At 37.3% G+C, this 9,711-nt stretch overlaps 1 pseudogene; it reads left to right on the top strand.

Annotated features, from left to right (window-relative positions):
* LOC150035850 (uncharacterized) lies at positions 1–652 on the top strand (annotated as a pseudogene).
* Positions 653–9,711: the final 9,059 nt, after the last annotated feature.

Genomic DNA, 9,711 nt, shown 5'->3' with positions numbered 1-9,711 from the left:
ATGATAAATCTCACAAAATTAGAATTTGTCGCCCTTGATATTAACATCAATAATTATTTGTCATGGGTACTTGATGCCGAAATCCACCTGGATGCTATGAATCTTGGGGAGACTATTAAAGAAGGAAGTATGACATTCAGTCAGAACAAAGCAAAAGCTATGATTTTCCTTCATCATCAGATCCACGAGGGATTAAAAATGGAATATCTTACAATAAAAGATCCTCGTATCTTGTGGAAAAATTTAAAAGAGAGGTATGATCATAAAAAAAAAAACAATTATTCTTCCTAAAGCACATTATGAGTGGATGCACTTGAGGCTACAAGATTTCAAATTAGAAAGTGATTAAAACTCCGCATTATTTAAAATTAGTTCAAAATTGTTGTTATGCGGAGAGAAAATTACTGATGCTGATATGTTAAAGAAGACATTTTCTACATTTCATGTCTTGAATATGCTCCTGCAGCAGCAATATCGAGAGAAAGGTTTTAAACAGCATTCTGAATTAATTACATGTCTTTTCGTGGCCGAACAAAATAACGAGTTATTGATGAAAAATCATGAATCTTGACCAACCGAAACAACTCCATTCCCTGAAGTAAATGTTGTGAATTTTAATAATAATCGTGGTCAAGGTCGTGCTCGCGGTTGAGGTCGAGGTCGTGACCATGGCAGAGGAAGAAATAATTATTATTTTCGTGGTGGTCATTCTAATCATTTAAATTTCAAAAGAACCACACAAAATAATGATTACAAAGGAAAAACTTCACAAGATAAAAGTTTAAATAGTGTTGAAAATAAATGTTTCCGATGCGGAATGATTGGGCATTGATTACATACCTGTCATACATCAAAACACTTAGTTGACCTCTATCAAGCCTCCCTAAAGGAAAAAGAGAAAAATGTGGAAGCAAATTTTACATGCAAGGATAATGACATATTTGACCCGTCCCATATGACAAATTTGGATGTTGCAGACTTCTTTGAATCTCCTAAAGAGAAGATTTACACAGTTGGTGGCACATCAAGTGTTGGTTCTGACTTTGAGAATATCTAGACTTAATGTTGTTGTTTTCTTTTATCTATTTTCATGTTTTTTATAGTAACTTTTTATATATTTTAAGTGTTGTTTTTCTTATTGTAATTATTTTCTTTTAATGAAGAAACATGGATCATTTTCATATGTTGGGTGTTTCAAAAATGAGCAAAAAAGATTTATATCTGGCAGACAGTGCATCTATACGTACAATACTTTCAAATAAAAAAGTACTTTCCCAAATTGCTGAAAGAAAAAGTAAACACAATATCAGGTTCTACAAACTTGATCAAAGGTTTTGGTAAAGCAAATATTATTTTGCCTAGAGGAACAAAATTTGCACTTGGCAATGCATTGTTCTCTAGTCAATCAAAGAGAAACCTTCTAATTTTTAAAGATATATGTTGCAATGGTTATCATATTGAGACTGATAGTAAGAATAATGTAGTATATCTATATATCATATCCATTGTCTCAAATGAAAAACGTATATTAGAAGAATTGTCTGTTTTATCTTCTGGATTGTATTATACTCATATACGAGTAATTGAAACATATGCAACAATAAACCTAAAGTTCATGAATCCAGACATATTTACAATTTGGGATGATCGATTGGGTCATCCAGGATCTATAATGATAAGGAGAATTATTGAAAATTCAAATAGACACTCATTGAAGAACCAGAAGATTCTTCAGTCTAATGAATTATCATGTGATGCTTGCTCTCAAGGAAAATTGATAATTAAACCATCACTATCTAAAGTGGGGACTGAATCACCCGCATTTTTAAAACGAATTCATGATGATATATGTGAACCTATTAACCCACCAAGTGGAACATTTAGATATTTTATGGTATTAATAGATGCACCCAGCAGATGGTCACACGTATACTTATTATCAAGTCGAAATCTTGCATTTGCAAGATTACTTGCTCAAATAATTAAGTTAAGAGCCCAATTTCCTGATTATACAATTAAGACCATTCTTCTTGATAATGTTGGTGAATTTACATCCCAAAATTTTGATAATTATTGTATGTCAATTGGTATAAGTGTTGAACATCCTGTAGCTCATGTTCATACACAAAATGGTTTAGCAGAGTAATTTATAAAACGTTTACAATTAATGAAAGAAATCGGATTCAAGATTTCCATGAGCAACAGAAATAAAATTATTCCAAATCACAATCATGAACGAACATAACATTTATAGTCGACTTCTAACAAGCAGTTATACAATTAAAATGCAGAAATTACAGCATGAAAACTCAAAAAACTTTTTACGAAAATTTTTCAACAATTTGTAAAATCATTCTAAAATTAGGAAAACCATTTTCCTTTTAAACTCACAGTTACTATGAATCCGATAACCACCCACTCATTTGGTTATTAAAGAAAAATAATTAATTATCAAATAATCGATATTATTATAAATATAAATGATGGTCTCCTCAAGACTATATTTATAACCTATAGTTTTATTATTTCATCTCATGAAACATATAAACCATAGTTCTTTTTCTATTTCATGGTACTTAATGTAAATCTCATTTACATCAATCCTCCACTAGATGTATCTCATACATCATCCCGATTATATCATATATAATCAAAATACCTCTTGTCAATTTGAACATTTCAAATCAACACCAAGAACTGATCCTCAACTGAATCCATTGAGCTACCAAGGGGACCTTATAGACCTGTAGCTCGAAGCTCCAACGATACGTGAATAACTGACTAAACTCTTTAGTCACGGGATCCGCCATCCATTAACTACCAGGCACTCTACTAAAGACCGGCAGTTGAACTCTTCTTACCACAGATATATTATGTGTCCATCTTAACCAATCAGTAGTTTGACAACCCTTCACAGATCGCTCGTAAGTACAGCTGGGCCAATAACCGTTATGCCCCTATAGTTACATCTGTCTCCTTAAATACCACTGATCTCTCTAATGAACATAAGCCATAGCCCTACTATGACTGAGTCTTCTCTTCCAAAGAGAAGTTGTGGCCACTATGTTCAAGCCCCGGAATCAGCCCTTAAGGGAGCAATCTCTCTACTTATCCCTGTTTCGGGAAAGAATTGAATTTCATCTTATGGATTGAGTTCTCAGCTTCCAGATCAGACAAGTCCCCAAAAAGGTAGGCATGTTGAGTTGGCAATCTGGCCACTCTCACCCATACTAATCAAAGGACCGCCCTCAATAGGAGTTCCCAACACACTCAGGATTGAGGTCGTGCCACCTATGGTCGTTTAGGTGAGATGCAAATCTCTAGTATCAACGGCGTTATATACAGAGTCTAGTCATCTTGTGGTCCAGGTCTTATACAAACTCTTTGTATAGGACACCCCCGCTTGCACGTCTCCACATGATTGGTCAGGATCTACCATCTGTAGTAGTTTACAATACTTGCAAACCTCTACAAAGCGGGTCGTATCCGTATGTCACTAGGATTAGGTATCCCACCTTAATCCTTATACTACAGATCTATTTAGGTTATCACTTAAGGCATGATTCACTTGTATATCACATATACATGCTTAAGTTCACATAAGATAACCAGGAGCTTTGTTTATTGGATATGAGTAAATGGCAGAATTAAATAACACTTATTTTATTCATTAAACAATGTGTATCTTTACAAAACAACGAGATTCCGAGAGAATTAGGACATTAATCCCAACAATTTCCCACTTGTCCTAATGATTTGGGAGACTAATGTACAATACAATATAAAAAGTACAATTTACAATAAACTAGGGCATACCTCAGTATCATCTCTCACTTGCCCTAGACAAGATGCCGCATGTTTTGCAGACCCAAACTCTTCAGGTGACCCTCAAACACTTTAGCCGTGAGGGCCTTTATAAAAGGAACAGCAACGTTGTGCTCCAATGCAATCTTCGTGACTATTACATCACCGCAATGCACAATCTCCCTGATCAGGTGATATTTTCGTTCTATGTGCTTACCCCGACGATGACTCCGAGGTTCCTTCGAATTTGCCACAATCCCACTATTATCCCAATAAAGAGTGATAGGCAAATCCATATTTGGAATAACTTCCAAATCTGAAAGGAACTTCCTCAGGCAAACAGTCTCCTTAGCTGCTTCACAAGCCGCTACGTATTCGGCTTCCATAGCAGAGTTCGCAATGCATCCTTGCTTAATGCTTCGCCAGACTACAGCCCCTCCATTCAGAGTAAAAAATGACCCTGATGTCGATTTGCGAGAATCTCGATCGGTTTGAAAGTTAGAGTCCGTGTATCCAGTAAGAATCAAATCCTTATCTCCATACATAAGCATATAGTCCCTCATTCTCCGAAGATACTTGAGGATCGTCTTGACCCCCGTCCAGTGATCAAATCCTGGATTGGATTGATACCGACTGATAATCCCTACTGCATAGCAAATGTTGGGTCGAGTACACAACATTGTATACATCAAGCTTCCTACAGCAGAAGCATAGGGAATCCGTATCATCTCTTCAACCTCTTGAGGTGTCTTAGGACATTGATCCTTAGACAAAACGATTCCATGCCTGAAGGGTAATAAATCCCTCTTGGAATCCTACATCATGTACCTGATCAACAAATCAATGTACGATGCCTAAGACAGGGCTAACCGTTTGTTCTTGCGATCCCGAAAGATCTGGATCCCTAGAACATACTATGCCTCACCCAAATCTTTCATTTGAAATTGGGCAGCTAGCCACTTCTTAGTGTTAGTCAGATACCCTACATCATTCCCAATGAGTAGGATATCATCCACATACAGTACCAGGAAAGCTACTGAGTTGTTGATGATCTTCTTGTAAACACAAGACTCATCAACGTTCTGGTCAAAGCCAAACGACTTGATAGCAGTGTCAAATCTGATGTTCCAAGATCTAGATGCTTGTTTCAGCCCATAAATGGACTTATTAAGCTTGCAAACTCTTTGCTATTGATCTGGAACAATGAACCCTTCTGGTTGAGTCATATAGATGGTCTCCTCAAGATTACCATTAAGAAAAGCAGTCTTGACGTCCATTTACCATATTTCATAATCATAAAATGTGTCTATGGACAGGAGAATCCTGATGGACTTAAGCATGACAATAGGGGATCAACAAGCTCCCAGATGTTATTGAAGTACATAGACTCCATTTCTTGGTTCATGGCTTTATCCCATTCATCTTTGTCAACATCCTTCATTGCTTTCTTAAAAAACAACGGATCCTCGACCCCATCATTGGTAATGACGTTGTGGTCAGTCAAACCCATGTAGCGATCCGGTGGATTCATAACCCTCTCACTAGGTCGAGGCAGTCTCAACTCTTGAGTTGGTTGACTAGACGTTCCGACCTCAATAACTCTTGTTGATTTATCGGCTCGTTCAACAACTCTTGTTGAACCCTCAGCAGTCTCAGTCTCACTTGAGATCCCACGTAAAACGAGCTTACTTCGTGGCTTATGATCTCTCATGTGATCTTCTTCCAAAAAGATAGCATTAGTGGAAACAAACACTTTGTTCTCACTTGGATCATAGAAGTATCCTCCTCTCGTTTCCTTGAGGTAGCCTACAAAGAGGCAAACCTTCGAACGCGGTTTTGACTTCTTTGGGTTAGTCGCTAGCACATATGCCGGACAGTCCCAAATCCTAAAGTAGCATAAACTACCTTTACGATCTCTCCATAACTCAAAAGATGTTTCAGAAACACTTTTCAAGGGAATGTTGTTCAGGATATAACATGCAGTCTGCACTGCATAACCCCAAAACGAGTTTGGAAGATGAGCACAACTCATCATAGACTGAACCATGTCCAATAAGGTTTTGTTTCTTCTTTCTGATACACCATTCTGCTGAGGTGTACCAGGGGCCGAGAGTTGGGATGCAATCCGATGTTCTATCATATAGTTTTGGAATTGGAGGTCCATATACTCTCCACCATGATCAGATCATAGTGTTTTTATCTTCTTACCTAACAAGTTTTCAACTTCAGCCTTATATCCTTGAACTTGTCAAGGGCTTCAGACTTACGTTGCATTAGGAAAAGATACCCAAACCTTGAATAATCATCTATGAAAGAGATGAAATATTCATACCCACCTCGAGCTCTAACATTCATCGGACTATAGAGGTCTGAATGTACAAGTTACAAGGCTTCCTTGGCTCTGTAACCTTTTCCAGTAAAAGGTCGTTTGGTCATCTTACCTTCGAGGCATGATTCACATACTAGCAAGGAGTTTTCTTCTAAACTCTTTAGAAGTCCACTTTGCACCAACTTCTCAATCCTATTAAGGTTGATGTGACCTAATCTTAGATGCCAAAGATGGACGTTTTCTTTTGGAGAAACCTTTGGCCTTTTAGTTGTTGTTATCGTACTAAATATTTCAGTATTAAACAAGACTTTTATGACTAACGACCTTAGTATATATAAGTTATTTTCCATTGAACCATAACCAATCTCCATTCCATTCTTGAAAATAAACACCTTATTCTCAGAAAAGAAGACGATATAGCCTTTTTCAATGAGACAAGAAACCATGATCAAGTTCCTCTTAATATGAGGAACTACAAAAACATTATCCAATAACAGATAATGTTTCTTGTCAACAAATAACTTCAGCCTTCCTACAGCAACAGCTAAAACAACCTCACGAGTACTGACTCAAAGAGTCATCTCTCCCTGTGGCAACGTTTGCCAGGAACTGAATCCTTGGTAAGAGGAACTGATATGATTGGTAGCACCTAAATCGAGGATCCAAGCAGAATCATCATTCTCTATCAGATATGTCTCCAAGACCAATAAATCATATTTACTGTCTTGTCTCCTCTTTTGGAGAGTAGTGGGATGGAAGTTGTTTGCCACGAAATTCATTTCACACGATTCTTTCCACTGTAAATAATTGGTCATTTTTAAAATCTTTAAACGGAAATACTAATGAGTTGCTGAAGGAAAAACACATTGACCTACCTTAGGTTTTAAGCAAATACCCGTTGTAAAACAAAACAACATCCAATAAGGTTTTAGCAAAACTAACATGAACCCCGTGTGACATCTAGTTTTGCAATGACGCTTCAAAGGTTTAGGACAAAATCCATCGAAGGGAGGTCAGTTATCCCTCATCTGAATTGAGAAGTTTTCAACCAGTCATTAATACCAGAACAACTTTTGCTCCTATAACAACTAGCCATCATTGATTTGGCCAAGAGATCATTAACTCACTTAACAATCTCTCATAAGTATGACCCGCCATTTTAAGCCCTAGAGGTCCGTCCCAAAAGGAAAATTCGAAGGGAAAAAATCCGATTAGGGAAAAACCTAAAGCGACCCTATCCATTTCTGGAGTTCACCTTGATATTGACCAACTGCATAAAACTCATCCGAAGGGGGACGCTCCGAAGGCGACACGAGGGAGTACAGAATGATCTTAAGGTATGAACAAATGACAGAGACCATAGAACGTGTTGACACACACTCTTCATCCGCTTACTATAAAAACACTCTCCATCCACCTTGATATTGACTCATGCAAACACCATCCGAAGGGGGATGCATCCTAGGCACCACGAGGCCAAGTATGAATCTCACGGTGTGAACATACAGGGAGAAACGTGAGTGGAATCATAGACATATTTGATACGCCTCTTCCTCCCACTGAGTATTTTAATTAAGTGACTTTTAGGTTTTCCCAAGAGTAACTTTTACCTTGGATAGTTAAACAACTTTTGATCATCATCCACTAAACTCTTTAACGGAATCTTTGACCAAATAGTCGCATGCTTGCTGAAAATCCCTCTAATTCACCTTTCCAAGTAGGTTCCCAGGTAGAGGTGTTACGTTTTCGTCAACTTAAGAACCCCAGCCTAGCTAGAACCCGCCTTAGACAAAAGGTCCCTTATAAATAGGTTTAAACAAATTTAATCTTTTATTCAACAAATTTAATCCTATTAAACCGATTTTAAAAGATTGATCTAGGTTACTAAACTCTTTAGAACCACTTGAACTTAGGTCTATCTCAATCCAATTTTAAAACCCTTTTAAAAAATTGAGTTCATCTTAAGTTCGCATGCAACTCTGATTTATTGATTTTAGGTCTAATTTCCTTTATAACACTTATAAACGAAAACAACCACCACAATGCTAAGCTAACACATGCAAGGCATTCATAATGATTATAAACGGCTTAAGTATCATGCTCAATGCATTGTCCATTCATTGCTACTTCTTTTATATCACACTTATACAAAACAGCAATGAAACAAGCAAAACATGCTTCCATTCACTCTTAGACTATAACATTTATAATAAAAGGATGATACATGAGAATGCTCACTGCATGCAAAATATAACTCTTATATTTCATGATGCCTGTGCATGCTTTCAAGTAATTTCTTCATGCTCGATTATAACATTTATAATACATGATGCATGAGTAATTGCACAATCTAAGGTGGGTTTTAACTATATGACAAATACTTTATCATATAAGTACCATATATCACATGTATAAACAACCAATGATGATGAACCGGGTAAAATTGCCTTAAAAATGCAAAAATAAAGCTAACTATTACAAAGACAAGGAGTCTCCAGTTCAAACAGGCGAATCGGGTCTTGAACCGCTCGAGCAAATCATCGCTTCTCTAATCATCGTATTCTAAGCACCCCGCGATTGTCTACACGATAAACAAACTCTTTGCTCTATCGCTTACCAGCGCTCCCAGAGCTAAACGATCGTTTAGCATTTACTATACGATCGTCTAGAAAAATCCAACGATCGTTTAGCTATTACTATACGATCGTGTACCTTTACTAAGCGATGAAGCCTAAAGTACACGATCGCTCAGCACGCTTCGCATAACACTCGCCTTCCGCAATCATCTAAACGACTACGATGCCACGAAGCACCATCGCCTAAGCGATCGCTTAGCTAGCGCCTCCTATCCCATATGCATGATCGCATAGGTATTAACTAAGCGATTAAGCTTGCTAACTACACGATCGTTTAGCGCGCACCTTCTATTAAACGAAGAGCATCACATGCTCCCTCTACGATCGTCTACCTCCAGCGCCTATGTGATCGGGCAACCAACATTACGCGATATGGTAAACGATTTACCCCATCACTTAGCATTAGCTAAACGATCGTTTAGAAAATACTATACGATCGTCTAGAAAAATCTAAACAATCGCTTAGTTAAATCCCAACGATCATTTTACCTGAAGCTACACAATCCGACCAACGTTTGGTCTTCTTCTCCGTTGAGATCCGCATCGCCATGCGCCAAAGCTTCATCACGAACGACTCGACGAACTCAAAACTTTTGAATTACAGACTCGATTGTGATGTTAATTTCACCCAAAAACACAGGGGCTTTACAATTAATACTTTAGTAATACCGAAAGCTTTAACAAAAAGGCAATTTAAACCTGAAACATTCATCAACGGCACCATAGATGCAGAAAACGGTTAATTACAAATGTAGAAACCCACTGCGACTGTAAAATTCGTTCAATTCAGATATGTAATTTGGAATATCAGAGAACCTAGCTCTGATACCAATTAAAGGAAATTGGATTCGAGATTTCCATGAGCAGCGGAAATAATATTATTCCAAATCACAATCATGAATGAACATAACATTTACAGTCGACTTCTAACAAGCGGTTATA

Source organism: Benincasa hispida, chromosome 5 (assembly GCF_027475165.1).
Source record: "Benincasa hispida cultivar pf3 chromosome 5, pf3_genome.v1.1, whole genome shotgun sequence".
Lineage (NCBI taxonomy): Eukaryota > Viridiplantae > Streptophyta > Magnoliopsida > Cucurbitales > Cucurbitaceae > Benincasa > Benincasa hispida.
Note: the sequence above shows the minus strand (reverse complement) of the source record. Positions and strands in the feature narration are given on the sequence as shown.